Source organism: Pyrus communis, chromosome 7 (genome assembly GCF_041283825.1).
Source record: "Pyrus communis isolate YQ-2024b chromosome 7, ASM4128382v1, whole genome shotgun sequence".
Taxonomy (NCBI): domain Eukaryota; kingdom Viridiplantae; phylum Streptophyta; class Magnoliopsida; order Rosales; family Rosaceae; genus Pyrus; species Pyrus communis.
Genome location: NC_142571.1, coordinates 18,466,666 through 18,482,232, shown reverse-complemented (window position 1 = coordinate 18,482,232; position 15,567 = coordinate 18,466,666).

Below are 15,567 nucleotides of genomic sequence, written 5' to 3'. Positions count from 1 at the left end.
GAACACGGTTCGATATCGTCGCTTTTCATTTATATTAGTAGCTACCATATAAGTGAAAACATCATTGATGGTAATCTTATTTCAATTCTATTTAGCTCATCCAAACTAGTATACTGGACCAAGAACTTCAAGTCTCAGGAGTAATCCGGATTATTCTTATGAGATGGAAATGATTTGAGATAGTGATTGAGTATGGATTCATTGTTGTGCCGTGTCTTCTTCTTCTAGGGAAGTGAATCCTATGAACCAAGTGATTTGTTGTGCTCTAGGCCAAGATAGATTGATTGGCTATTCGTCGGTGTACCGGGCCGTCCAATAGGAGAGTCCAAATCATCCAACAGGGGTGGCACACCCTCTAGGGATGTTAACTCGACGTTTGTTAAGTACGTCTATCCTTGCAGGCATGTTTGTAGTTGGTATATGATCTTGTCACTTTAGCTAGATCAAAGGAATGCATTTAGAGCAACATTCTGAAAGCTAGAATTCATCGCACTTGCTTATCACACTTGTGTAGTATGAGGATCAAGGTAAGACATAGTGGGCAATATCCACGCAACTTCGCCGTTCTACAGAAATGTTAACATTCTTATCTCCCCCTAACGGTGGGAAGACTGTCTAATTAAAGTGACAACCCGCAAATGAGCGGTAAAGAAATTGCATCCAAGGGCTCGAAGAGAGCTAGTGTGAAGGAGAATCATAATCGACAAAGATTCACATTCTTCGTTGAGGACCCATATTGGTACGTTGCGGTGACGCAACTTAGCACATGGAATGCACACCCAAATACGTAAATACGAAAAAACGCCAGGTCTGTACTAGTAACCAATTGTAACATTAAAATAGTTGGGTGGCAATGAGCCTCAAGGTGGACCAACATAACTGCGTAAAAGATTGGATAGCCCTAGGCAGAAACTGAAAACTTGATACATTACTAAAATCCAAACTATCATTGAAATTGCGCTTTATGATCGCTAGGCGAGGATATTTAGGGTGAATCATGGGAATTTGATGTTCAATTATAAACCCAAAATACATGCAATACTTTATCGAAAACCGTCGATATAAACTCTCCAACATTATCCAGTCTCTCGAACTTTATGGGATAAGTAAGGTGTTGAACCTTAATCAGCCAGGAGGTTTAGCAGCAATGTGTGTGGACAAACATGTGACCAGTTTGTCGATTCATCAATCAAAACCATAAGTATTTATATGGTCCGCATTTTGGTTGGATTAGTCTATATATATTCCCTTGAATCCACTGTGAAAAAGGGGTGATTTCTTACGAGGGATGTTTTAGAAGATCAATTTCCCTAATGAGCAGGCTTGGCAAAGTGTGCTTGTAGGCACAAAATCCTTACTTCAGGTAAGGAGATGCATCGTAGCATCATTGTTTGACCTAAGTGTCCCAAATAGTGGTGCTAAAGCAAGTAAACTGCTCAATCACCAGGCTTCAGCCCGGCCACATGTGGTGTGTTCCCAGTTGGGGGACAACCCATTGGCCCCAAATCCAAGCTTCAGGCTTATTTTTGGAAGTGGTGCAAAGATATGTCACTCTATGTTCTTCAGTGGTTCATTTATGATCATTTTCATCTCGAATATCCTTAAAACTCAACGACAGGGAGAATTTAAGGTCCTTTAAATGGTAATTCAGTACCATTCATACAACGAGGAGTGTGCCAATGCTCTTAATCAGGTTGGATAGACATGAAGTTGTTGTTAGAGATGTGATTTAGGTGTAAAGTTGGTGTGCGTAATATCGCATTCATCCAGACAACTAACTTTCCCACATTCCTACCTAATCACGTATTTAATTGAATTTGGTCACATGTATACAAGAAACATGATTCAATTAACTCATATTCGAGGACAATATCAATAATATTATCCATAAGTAAAACAGACACCAAACATGAATCCAAGAACATGGAAAAATGTTCACAAAGTAAATGGTTTACTAAGGGGATTCGGCTAAGAAGGCCATCTATATCAAAGTTCTGCTCTTCCAACGATGTTTGGTGGAGAAAAATTAGTCTCACATATTGACTACTAGAATGGTACTCCTTAACAACATTGGTAGGGGCACGAACATGTGCATAACCAATGATCTATTCCATCAAGATAGAAGTAGATTCTGCAGGGTTAAGGTTTAGGAATACTATACCTTATTCCTGAAGTTTTAGGTCTTAGATGCCAAGGATCATGCTTCGGGCATGATACCACACCTTGGCAGGCCCTGATTCTACCATATGTTGTAAAAACAAACTTGAATTGGATTGTGAGAGAGATAGACTTGAACTGGGTTCGGTAGGCTCTAGCCGAAGCAGAGCAATACCATTTGGTGCATCCCTACCGAAGCAGGGCACCACTATTCGGTAGGCTTTGACCAAATTGGGTTAAGCCATTTGGTAGACTCCTGCCGAACTGAGTCTATACCTATCTCTCACGTTTATGGTAGTAATCAGATCCGAGAATTTGGTAAACTTCCGCTTTCTACACTGCGACTTCATGAGTGAGTTAGAAACATGAAAGGACGAGAAAAGTATTCTCTAGTCGAAATTCGATCGGATTTATAAACTTTGGAATTGTACTCATTCATGGATGAACTCATGGTGTGCTTCAGGTAATGTCTTGAACCCTACATAAAGTGGTTTCTATTAGAAACATCCAAATAAGGGAAATCGAACTTGTGACAGTTCGAAAATCCACTGAATTTGGAGGGAACAAGATTGTGATTGGTGTTATGGGAATGAATCATCCATAAGCATCAAAGTTAGAACATTCGGGTTCTAAGACATGGTTTTCATGAAAAATTCTAGTTTTCATGAGTGTATTGTTTTATGAAAATTTCGGGTTTCAAAGGTACTAAATTTGAAACTACATGTTCAATTTAGTTTATGAACGTTTAGTTCATAAAAGAGAGGTTCCTGCAAGAAAACAGAATGCAATATGTTGATTTAAGTGTAGTGGATTTGAGTTGCTTCAGGAACTCAAGTGTGAGTGCTTCGGGATTACAAAAGTGAGTCAACGGTTCGGAGAAAAGAAATAAAATATGGAATCGTTAATGTCCAAAAGTGATCTTTAGGTCAATAATTTTGGATTTCTTGTCAAATTAATGGACTGCTGGTTATTTTTAATTAATTCAATAGATCGGGACCATTCATGGTCGATCGTAGAAGCAAAAATAATGACATTTGGGTTTTATTAGCTTTAATTTATGGCAGACCAAGTGACAAGTGAATTATAGCTTAATTAGTTTTAACTAAAAACATCCCATAAATATTTGGGTATGGTTAAGAAGCACGGGATGCCAAAATTTGGCATCGGATCGAAAAAAAAGAACCTAAAATGGCACAACCCATCACGTGTGGGCTGATTGTGTGATGCACGACCCTGCAGCAAAAATTGCATGCCTTTGGGCTCGGGTCGTGCTGCACGCGGCAGCCCATTCAAGAAGGCAAGCTGCAATTGTAGCAGGAAGTGGGCCAAGGGGAAGAGACACGGGTCAGGCTGCACGTGGCAGCCCATTCAAGAAGTGGGCTGCAATTGCAATTGCACGGGTCAGGCTTGGGAAAAAGCTGCTGTGTAGCCCAACGTACAAACAAGCAGTTGGAAGCAGCGAGGCCCAGCAGCATAAAGGCTACTGGCGATGGGCAGAGGCGTGAGAAGCCCAGCACGTTTGCTGGCTTCTAGATCGGACCGAGGGCTTGAAGCCCATGCACCAAGGACCCAAACAGCAGGCTTGGTCCAATTTGATCAGTAAGCCTAAAAAGGCTATCCAATTGCTTACCCAAGCTTCAGGCTTGGTGCGTTTCAGACGTAAAATTTTCCCAAAAGTTGACTTGGGTTTTTTTTTTTTTTTTTTCCTTCCCGACAATCTTAGGGTTTGAAGAAACCCTAATTGCTTCTAATTTCTTTTGATTCTTTGACTCACAAATTCTACATATTAAAATTGTGTAATGCATGAAACGTATATATTGACAAATATATAAAACATATACAATATATATATATATATATATATATATATATACATACACACACATGTATATGAAGGTAAATATAAATGTAGGGGGTTCATGCATCATAGGAATGTTTTCATGCTTCATGGTCATTTCAAATATCTTCCTTTATTTTAAGCGTACTTGATTGGTAGAAAACAACAAAAGCCTTTGAATGTGTAGAAGATCCATCTCGGAAATCCGGAATTTCATCTCCAATGCGTTGTATCACGTTCAACAAAGAAAAATTAAATTGAATCAATAGCATGTAGATTAATTCAATAAAACAATAATTTAATCATAAAAGGAAATATTAAAACGTAATACTTCCCAAATTGAAGATCAAACGCTCTTTAGCGCAGTGTCAAGAGCGTGCTGATAATGTGTCGTAGACATAATTTATTGAACAATTATGGAGGCCAAAGAGAGAGAGGGATGCTGCGGCAATAGTAGAGAGAAGAGAGAGATGTGTAATTGTGGGTGTGTTCTATTATACCCCATTGTGCCTTTATTTACAGTAGTAGGGAAGGTTAACTCCTTACCCTTTTAGGATTACAACTCTTAATAGGTAATCAACTCCTAATAGGAATATAAGAGATATTCCAAGATATACTAGGATTTACACAATCACATTCATAATCTAATAGGACTGCAACATAGCTATGTTTTTATAATGTATCTTTTATTTTTATTATTTTGAAACTATTTTTGAGAAACATAGGAAATTCTACAGAACTTAGTCTAAATATTGTTTTTTGAATTTATTTTTATAATACAGTTTTATGAAATTCATTTTTCATCCATTTTCATATCTACGAAACAAAAAATTGTTTTGCAAAATGTTAAGGAACAAGACCTAGGATTCCCCTAAAACCTAAACTCTAAGAGGAAATTGTAGCAATGATCTGTCACCTTTAACCCAATTGGAGTAATGGTCCCTCAACTTTATTTCCTTGACCATTAGTCCCTCAACTCGTAAAAATGTGTAGCTATGATCATTTTCGTTCACTTCGTTAATGTTTTTGTTAAATTTAATTACGTTCATGGCATGTGAGACTGACTATAAAGGTAAATAAGGAAACATAATTTTGTGAGGGTTGAAGTCGATTGAACGCAACAAAAGGGGCTGGAGGCTACGAAAGAAAACATCCCCATTTGAAACTTCCTCCATGCCCAATCTCATATTCTACATGTTCTTCAAACCCTTTTAGGTTGAAACAAGCAAGGTTATAGCAAAAGCAGCCACTGGAAATTGGAATAAAAATTGTCACAGAGTAAAAGATTGCCAAACAATAGAATTATATTCCTCCCATACTTTCCCTGCTCATATCCTTCCTTATTGGCTTCTTGGTACTATTGGTAACGCCTCCATGCCTTTTCTTCAATTGGGGATGTTTTCCTTCATAGCCTCCAGCCCCATTCGCTGCGTTTGATTGACTTCAACTCTGCGAAATTATGTTTCCTCATTTGCCATTACAATTAGTTTTACGAGTTAGGCACTTGACTGAATCTAACAGAAACATTGACAGAGTGAACGAAAATGACTATTGTTGCACATTTTAACTAGTTGAAGGACCAATGATCATGGAAATAAAGTTGAGAGACAATCGCTCTAATTAGGTTAAAGTTAAGTGACCAATACTGTAATTTCCTCAAACCCTAAGGACAGTTTTTCAAGTTGGTTCAAAAGTCACAATTAATCATCTTGACGGGTCGGTCAATTCCTAATCTTACAATTAATTCTGAGTGCCCACTTGTCACGTTTCTTCCAATTAATTATCTTGCTGGGGTCGGTCAGTTGGATTCCTCTTTTCCAGTTGTACTAATTTTCTTTCTTTCACAATACACTGGTCACTGGTGTGGTGTCTAACTTTATAATATTGCCATTTAGTACTATGGTCTATTAATATTCTTATTTACTTATAAGTGAGAGATCTTAGATTTGATTATCATTAAAGACAAAATTGAAGTACATTATTATGATAAGCTTATTGTAAGGTTTAGCTATTTTCCCACCACCTTAGTGTATATACTATTGTTTGCCAAAAAAAAAAAGTAGCTTTCTAATATATTGCTTTCAAGTTCCACAAAGGAACTTAAGGCCAGGGTCCAGAGGGCCAGAGGGTTGAAAATAGCCCGAAAACCATCTCCAACTGAGGGTTAGGCCAGAGGGCTGTGAAATCTGAGAGGGCCCCACGGAATCAGAGAGGGTTGGAAGGCTGGCTGCATGCCGCTAGTTAGCCAGCCCGGGGCTGGCCAGAATTCAAATCGACAGGATTGATTTGAATTTTTTTTTACAGTTTTATTATTATTATTTTTTATTTACGAAATTTTTCCTATAACTTCTATTTTTCATTTTTTTAAGTTCTATTTTTTTCCTATAACTTTTATTTTACAAAATTTGTAGTTTTTAACAACATTTAACAAATTATTAAAAACATTTCTAGTTTTTCATATTTGTTAAAAAAAACATTTAACAACATGAAACTTAAACAACATTTAAGTTGTAGTTTTTAAATAATATATTATGTTTGGCCCTATGGCCCTTGGTTGGAGACGGAAGCAAATATGGCCCTATATTGTTCATTAAAATATTAATATCTTGGAGAATCTTGGAGGGCTAGAGGGCTAAAACGAGCCATCTGGCCAGCCATCAGTTGGAGATGGCCTAACGAATCAAAACAATCACCGTGGATGGACTTGGGTTGACTGTTGCAGGTTTTGTCAGTCCATCAATCTAATCACTCCTGGCCTGTATTTATATGCTGAGCTGATTAATTATACTCGATGAACCATATCAAGTTTTCATCAGACCCTTCAACTCTCGATTAGAATGTGAGCACACATGTGTATTTTGTGGCAGATATTTAAGTTCAAATTCGTTTAAAAAAGTCTTATGAAAAGAGGATTAATTGTCTTAATTTATATGAATTTGGACTTGACTAGGTTATGAATGTGATTGTGTAAATCCTAATAAATTTTTATCGGGTTTTACCATATAGTTTTTAGATAGTATCATTTTTGAGTTAATACCTATTGGGTAAGAAATTTACTATCCATTGGAGAACTTTTTCCTTTCTTCTTCTACCTCGCCTTAATGAAAAATTTAGGAAAATAATTCTTACACACATAATTTCTTCTTCTACACATTTTTATGTATGTATGTCCGTTAATTCACCTTTAATTCATTTATTTAACAGTTTCCAAAATTTATGAATCCCTCACTTATTTTGAGGGTCGTAATATCGCAAGTTTGGGTCTTTGTTTTTGTGGATTGATTTGAAGAAAGAGGATGACGAGGAAGATACCATTTTAGACCCAAACCAAAGTTGGTCAAAGTAGAAGGCATTAGAATTTTCTAAGATAAGGAAACCGTGTTGGGCCCTTCCTAGTCCACAATCCTAGCTCCACTACTGATGAAATTGAAATAAAATAATAAGTAAATGTATGAGTGCAATGTTTTAAAGATATAGTATTAGGATGCAAATGAACATAAACCTAAAGGGATAAAACGTAATTCACCCAAATATAAAATAAAAACAATTGCTTAGTGTATAAGTGACACGACCCGCCCCCGATATCCCCATATACTGGGATAGACACATGCTGACCGACACTCGAGGGCGACGAAGCCATTTCAAACATGCATACAAATAAAATATGTAATTAAAAAGAAATATGCCAATACAGAAATGTGTTCAGAGCATACAACTAATCAAGAATAATGTGAAAGAATTATTATAAAAAGTACGAACAAAGGAATGATTCTTACGTTGAGAAGACTTGAAGATACCTATACGGAAGTGCCCTAACGCCGGGATCGTATGCCTCGATTCTAACTCTTAAAGGGGGCATAAAACAAAGGGTGAGTGGACCAAAGTTTATAATACTAATACTAATAATAAGAAAACTATTTTCTTTTTTGAACATACAAACCCCCTATTTTGAAAACACATATAGTACTATATAGTATGTTTTCTTAAAACTCTAACATGCCATGAAAACATTCGTGAAACATGTACATGCAAACCAGTGCTCAGTAATGGTAATATAGTTGCCCAAAGGAAAATCCATAACACATCCATAAATCACATCAATGATGTACTTAATTAAGGGTATCATAGTCGCCTGAAGGCATAACCATCACCCTAAGGTGAAGCTGCACGATACTGGGTCATGCCAATGAAGAAATATGGTAGGTCCATCACCCGAAGGTGAAGTTATACGACTTTGGGTTATGCCACAGAAGAAACATATACATAACATAGCACACTGACACTAGTCGTGGCTAGTGAAGCTGTTCGACACTAGTTTCACCAGTGAAGCTAGGAGTATGTCATAAATATCCTCAACTATGTCCTATGGTCATAGACGTCTACATACTCGTGTTGTGTGTATGTGTTGTATGATAACCCACTAGATAAGCACATAAAACGTATGTCAAAGTCTCATATCAAATCACCGGAGCTCAAAAGTACAAATCCTCATTCGATAAATTATAAATAATGCATAAAACTTAAAATCATGAAATCATGTTTTTCATGAATGCAAACCTAATATTTTATAAAACATGCAATTTAAGAAGGGGTTCACTAACAAGTATTCAACTATCAAGGAGCTGCTTGGACAAGGAAGCGTATGGTCACTTCTAATTGACGCACCTAAACACAAATAAAGACCATAAAATAAAACGATTGAATTTAGGAAAACGAACATCAAATTTGAATTCGGCACATTGAAAAACCTAAGGAGGAACCTCGGGTTCCCCCACATGTCGCCATGGGTCTGCGCCCCAGCAGGCTACGCGTCACCGCACGCATGCGAGATAGGTCGCCGGAAAAGTTGCTGAAAATTTCACCGAAGCCATTGTGGTCAACGCCATGGACGGCGGCGGAGCATAGTTCCTCTGGCGGAGGCATGTGGATGACAGCCCTCCACACGCACATGCGTGCGGCCTACGTATCGACCATGGAAAGCTGGGAATTGGGTCTGGGTTGGGTCAAATCCAGGTCGGATCTTGGTTTTGGGTTGCTAGATTGGCCCAGCATCTGGGTTGGGCTTAGTTGCTGGTGTTAGATCCCACATCCCCCAGGGGAGTGGATCCTCTATGCTTTATATGTACATGCCCACCTCCGTATAGCACAAGGCATTTTGGGAACTCACTGGCATCGAATTCCATCGGAACTCCGAAGTTAAGTGAGTTTGGGCTAGAGCAATCCCAAGATGGGTGACCCCTTGGGAAGTTGTTCGTGAGTTCTTAGAAATAAAATCGTGAGGGCATGGTTAGGCCCAAATCGGACAATACCGTGTTACGGCGGAGTTGAGCTCGAGATATGGTAGAGCCTGGGTTGGGATGTGATAGCTAGGTTCGATCCAGTGTTGGGTTACGGGTTGGGTCGACCTAGTTTCAGGCCATGGCTAGGCCAGAATCTGGGCAGAGTTCCTAAAGCTCCGTTCGAGCTCATTTTTTCACCATTTTCAACGTTTTAGCTGTGAAAACGAAGCTTAGAATGAGAAGAAGAGATTCATACCATTTTGGAGCCGTGTCATGGCCAGAGTTGGCCAGGAAATGGCCTGGAAGGCGATTGTTCTCATTGGAACCTAGAGAAAGTTTCCCTTGAGCTGTTTCTTGCGCCCAAAACTATACCACACAAGTCAAAACTATCCTAATCCTGCCCTAAGACATAATTTAAGGGGTTTTAGAAAGTTTACCTTGGCCGTAGATAGTGGAACTCGCCGGTGAACACAAGCACATTGACTGTGCTACAATACTGAGAAGAAGAGAAAGAGATGAGCGCCTAGTCGAGGATAAGTGATTGTCGTCGCTGCCAAATTGTGGTGATTGGCTCTGGCACGACAGGAACAGTGGTGGAAGTGTTGTTGTGGTTATGATGTTTTTGTGCTTTTCCGGAGAGGGTATAAGAGTGCAGAGATGAGAGGGAAAGAGACAAGGAGAGAGAAAGAGAATTCTAAAGAGAGTTCACCCGGGGAGAGAAATGAGAGAAAAGAGAGGGAAAAAAGAGAGAGGGCCGATAGACATCAAAATAGGGGTGGGTCCCACTAGCACTCCAACCAAAGTGGGAAAGGACGAAATGAGAAAATATCTCGCGGGACGTAAAATCACCATAATGCTTCTACGTTTCGAATTCTATAAAATCTTCGTTTTAGCTCCAAATTCAATTCCACTTGCGCCCGCGCACTCATAACGACGAGTACTACAAGGATACGCTAAGGAAATAAATCTCATGTGACACGACGAGGTGGTCAATGAAAGTCAACGTTTTTTCTCAAAGGGTATTTTCGTAAATTCACATTTTAAAATTATAAAAACCATAAAATCTAGAATGGCTTGTTACAATCCACCCCCTTTAAAGAAAATTTGGTCCCTGAAATTTGAAATAACTTATGCTCTTAGTAAAGAACATGAAACTTGTCAGTTATTCACACTAGAACAAATTAAAACTTATAGAAAAGATGGTTACAATTACATTCACATAGGTATAGTCCAAATAGCAGTCAAGCCCTTAACAAGAGAAGGCCTCAATACACCTATTTTGTTATGCCTTCGAGATGCAAGATTCACCGACTTCAGTGATAACATTCTTGGGATGATTGAGTCAAGTCTTTACAACGGACCAATTCATTTTGATTGTTTACCAGATCTCACGATAAGTATTTCAGATCCCTACATGCTGAAAGCACTCATATTAAACATCAAAACTTCCGGGTACTAAGTCCTTGAAGGAGTCCAACCATTAACCTTAATTTTCAGGGTATACTACAAAGTCACAGGAACAAACATGAACTAAAACGAATCACAAACAAAAGAGTCAACTCGATAACTCTTACCAAAAATTGGTATTGAAGGCCAACACCTCCGAATATTCAATTCGAGGAAAGAAACATCCAAAACCAATTCTCAGTCTCGGCTGATAAACTCTATGAATGGAACATAGATGAATTATCAGAAGAAGAACTTTTGAACAAATTACAACACATCTCCATGGTTGCTAATAGTTATATACTAATCATAACCTCAGTCAAACTTAAGTTGTCAACTTTTTGGTCACTGGATTTACAGGAATGCTCCATTCCTGGTGGGAAAAACATCTTACTAAACATTCCAGAACTGAAATAAAAAATGCAGTCAAAAGAGATGAAGAAGGAACACCTATTTTCGATGAACGTATCGGAAAAGGAGTCCCATATGTGGTTAACACATCACTTTTCACTATCATAGAACATTTCACCTAATAATGTCACCTCCAGGATTCATGACCAACTCAGTAACTTAAGATGTCCAACCCTAAGAGATTTTGGTGGTACAAAGATGTTTTAATGTCCAGAATCATGCTTAGAGAAGATAGCAATCAACCATTTTGGAAAGAAAAATTCATTAATGGATTACCAAATCTATTTGCCCTTAAAATCAGAAACGTTTTAGTTAATGAAGAAGGTATCATACCATATCATACCCTTACTTATGGAAATATTATTAGTATTATCCAGAAAGAAGGATTGAAAATGTGTTTTGATATGAAAATTATAAAACAAGTCAACAAAGACAAGTCAATAGCCAAATACGAATTAGGAACAATTTATGAACAATATGGATTGCCTCATATTGCTCCATCCAACAAAAAGAAAAAATCAGAAGCCTTTAGTAGATATACAAATAGGTACTCCAGTAGGAGACAACCCAAACATAACAAATTCAAAAATAAGAATTTTGAAACAAATAAATTTTACGAGAAACCTAAGTCTAGCAAATGGAAAAGGAAACCCTTAAGAAAATCCCACTCCAAAAATCAAGAACAAAAAGGGAATTGCTACAAGTGTGGCAAATTCGGTCATTATGCAAATAAATGTAGAGTCAAGAAAACAATCAACCAGTTGAAAATCTCCGAGGAAGAGAAAACCTAGTTAATCCAAGTCTAAGAATTAAGATTCACAGACCATAGTCAATCTGAAGATGATTTAGATTTTAATTCATCCTCTTCTAGTAATTTCTCAAGTAGTCTTTCATCCCCCGACATTAAGGTAGGATGCACAGATGCTTGTTGTAAAAAGATTTTCGTCCTCAATAAACGAGATCAACTTGAAGATCTTTTTATCAAGTTAATCAGCAAAGTAGATGACTCTGAATTAAAGTCATTTTATTTAAAGAAACTTAAGAAGTTAGTCTCTCTTGAAGAAGCTAGTACTAGTCAACCCCAAGTAGCCCCAAAAATCTGTCTTAGCACAACCCTGGAAAGGTTTAATAAGGCTAAGAAAGAAATTACGGTCAAAGACCTACAATGGGAAGTCAACAAAATTAAGAAAGAAATTAAGTCCTTAAAATAAAAAAAACATAGAAATCCGCTCACATGTCATTAGTATTCAAACACAAGCATTCCTTAGCAATAATGATAAAGAACACAATAGTTCTTCCTCCGACGAAGGATCAAAATCCAAGTCCATAGAAAATCCAACATAAAACCTAGTTTTAGGATTACTACAAAAAATTAGGATCCAGAAATGGTATTCTAAAATAAAAATAAAAATTGAAGGCTTCCAGTTAGAAACAATTGCCTTAATTGATTTAGGTGCGGACTTGAATTGTATTCAGGAATGACTAATCTCCACAAAATATTTCCACAAGTCAACAGAAATCCTTAGTGCAGCAAACCAGTCGCCAATGCAATTAAAATATGAAATCCCAAAAGCACATGTTTGTTTCAAAATACCATTTGTTTTGATAAAAAAACATTTCAGACCCAGTCATTTTAGTACTTCCCTTTATAGCTCTCTTCTATCCTTTTAGGGTTCATTATAACCACATAACCACAACAATGTTAGGTCAAAAAATCACATTTGAATTCTGCACGGAAACAGACCTCAAAAAATTAAGGCAATTACAAAAAGATAGTATCCCAAAAACCATCAATCTAGTCACCAAAAAATCACAACAAATTAATTTCTTAAAAGAAGAAATTAATTACAAAAGAATTGAAGAACAATTAACAAACAAATCTTTGTTACAAAACATTGACAACTTTCAAAAGAAACTTGTTAATGAAATTTGTTCTGACATTCCCAATGCTTTCTGGCACAGAAAGCAACACATTATTAAACTTCCATACAATAAGAAATTTGATGAAAAGAAAATACCAATGAAAGCCAGGCCAATTCAAATGAGTCAAGAAGTCATGGAATTCTGGAAAACAGAAATTCAAGAACTTCTCAATAAAGGAATAATCTACAAAAGTAAATCACCCTGGTCTTGTCCTGCTTTTTATGTTTAGAAAAACGCTGAATTAGAAAGAGGAACTCCCAGGTTAGTCATTAATTACAAACCTCTTAACGAAGTCTGGGAATGGATGTGGTATCCAATTCCTAACAAAAGAGATTTAATTAAGAGACTTAGTCAAGCTGTAATCTTCTCAAAATTCGAAATGATGTCTGGATTTTGGCATATTCAAATTCATGAGGATGATAAATACAAAACTGCATTTGTCACTCTTTTCGGTCATTATGAATGGAATGTAACTCCATTTGGTCTTAAAAGCACACCTAGCGAATTTTAGAACATCATAAATGTATTATTTAATCAATACAGTCATTTCTCAATTGTTTATATTGACGATGTTCTCATTTCTTCCAAATCGATAGATGAGCATTGGAAACACTTAAATATGTTTGCTAGGATAATTAAGTCAAATGGATTAGTTGTCTCAGCAACCAAAATTAAGTTATTCTAGAACAAAATTAGGTTTTTAGGATACAATATTCACCAATCAACTATTCAGCCAATAGATAAAGTAATTTAGTTTGCAGATGAATTCCCTTATGAAATTACTGACAAAACCCAATTAAAGAGATTTCTAGGATCTTTAAATTATGTTGCAGAATTTTATCCACATCTTAGGCAACAATGCAAACCTTTTTGGATCGTTTATAAACTGTCCAGCATTATCTAGTCGAATCGACTTGATCGGATAATCAAGATGGTGAGCCCTAAGCTTAATGATTTGTGCTAGGAGTTTCTCAAATGTAGCATTGCTTGTGGACAATAAGCAGACATGTGACCATCGAGTCGATGTATCAATCAACACCATGAAGTATCTAAATGGTCCACACATTGGTTGGATAGGTCCATAAATATCCCTTTGAATCTTCTGAAGAAACTTAGGGGTCATGAATAATCTTTGTAAGTGAAGGTTGAATGTTCAACTTCCCTAAGGAGAATACTTTGCAAAGCGGATGGCCGGGATAAGATTTTAAGTGATGCCCATTAGATACTTTGAGGAGACGATGTATCATATCTCGTCTGAGGTGTCCCATTCGATTATGCCAAAGTAGGAGAGTGTCCTAGAACCCAGCCATAGGGCTGGCCACATGGTGTGTCTCGAGGGCTCAAATGGTTGTTATGTACAACCAACTCAAGAGACATTCCAGCTTCTCGTGAATATGCTTCCGGCCATATTCATAAGAAGTGATACAAAGAAATTCAGAACCATTCTTTTTAATGGTTTCAACATGATATTGATTATCTCGAATATCTCTAAAACTCAACAATGTTCTTCCGGAACGTGGAGAATAGAATGCCTCTTTAATTGTTAATTTAGTACCATTGGACAACATTATACGGGCCTTTCCGTATCCTTCTATCAGGTTAGATGGGCCTAAGAAGGTTGTCAGAGGTGCATTCTTAGGTAGGAAGTTAGTAAAATAGTGTTTCTCACGTAATATGGTGTGTGTCGTTGCCCTATCGGCTAGCAATTAACTTCCCCATTAGTGATACTTAGAAATAAATTAATTGAATCGATCACTTGCATAAATATAACTCCATTCATTCATTTAATCAATTCGAGAAATAATGTCCATAAATAATATCCTTAATTCAAAACAAACCAATCCAAACAGATAATTCCAAAGTCTTAGAAAAATTGTCCCAAATAATTAAACCATAAACCTTACAAAATAGGGTTGGGGTTTAGCCACTAGGGGTAAAAACGACCTAAAACATGTCTTAGAAAAATAAAACTTTATTTTTCCATAGGAGCGGATGCCTCTTGAAAATTTGAAACCTCCAGAGTTGTAGTAGCATCTTTGGGATGTTCCGCATGCACAAAGTTAGTCTCACGACGGGAATGATACTTGGCAATGGCCTTGGGGGTAGCTCGGCATACATGTGACCAATGATCCTTTGATCCACATCAGTAGCACATGTCTAGTTCAATGAAATATGATTGAACGGTAGCTTTTCCCTTGTTCTTAAAGTTTGGGGCCTTAGGGGCAAGGGGTTGGCCCTTTTGGGTCAAGTTTCCTTCCTTGAATGGGCCTCTGTTCGGTGGACCTTGGGCCCATGGTGGGTTTTGCTGCCCATTACCATTACCACGGCCACGATGATTTTTTCGTCATTTATGGTTCAGGTAGAGCGTTCAAGCCAATGGGTCGAGCTTGATGATTCTTCATCAAAAGCTGGTTCTACTTTTCAGCGAGAAGTAGAACAGATATCAAATCCAAAAATTTGGTGAACTTATGTGCCCTATATTGTTGCTACAGGACATATTGATGGCATTGAAGG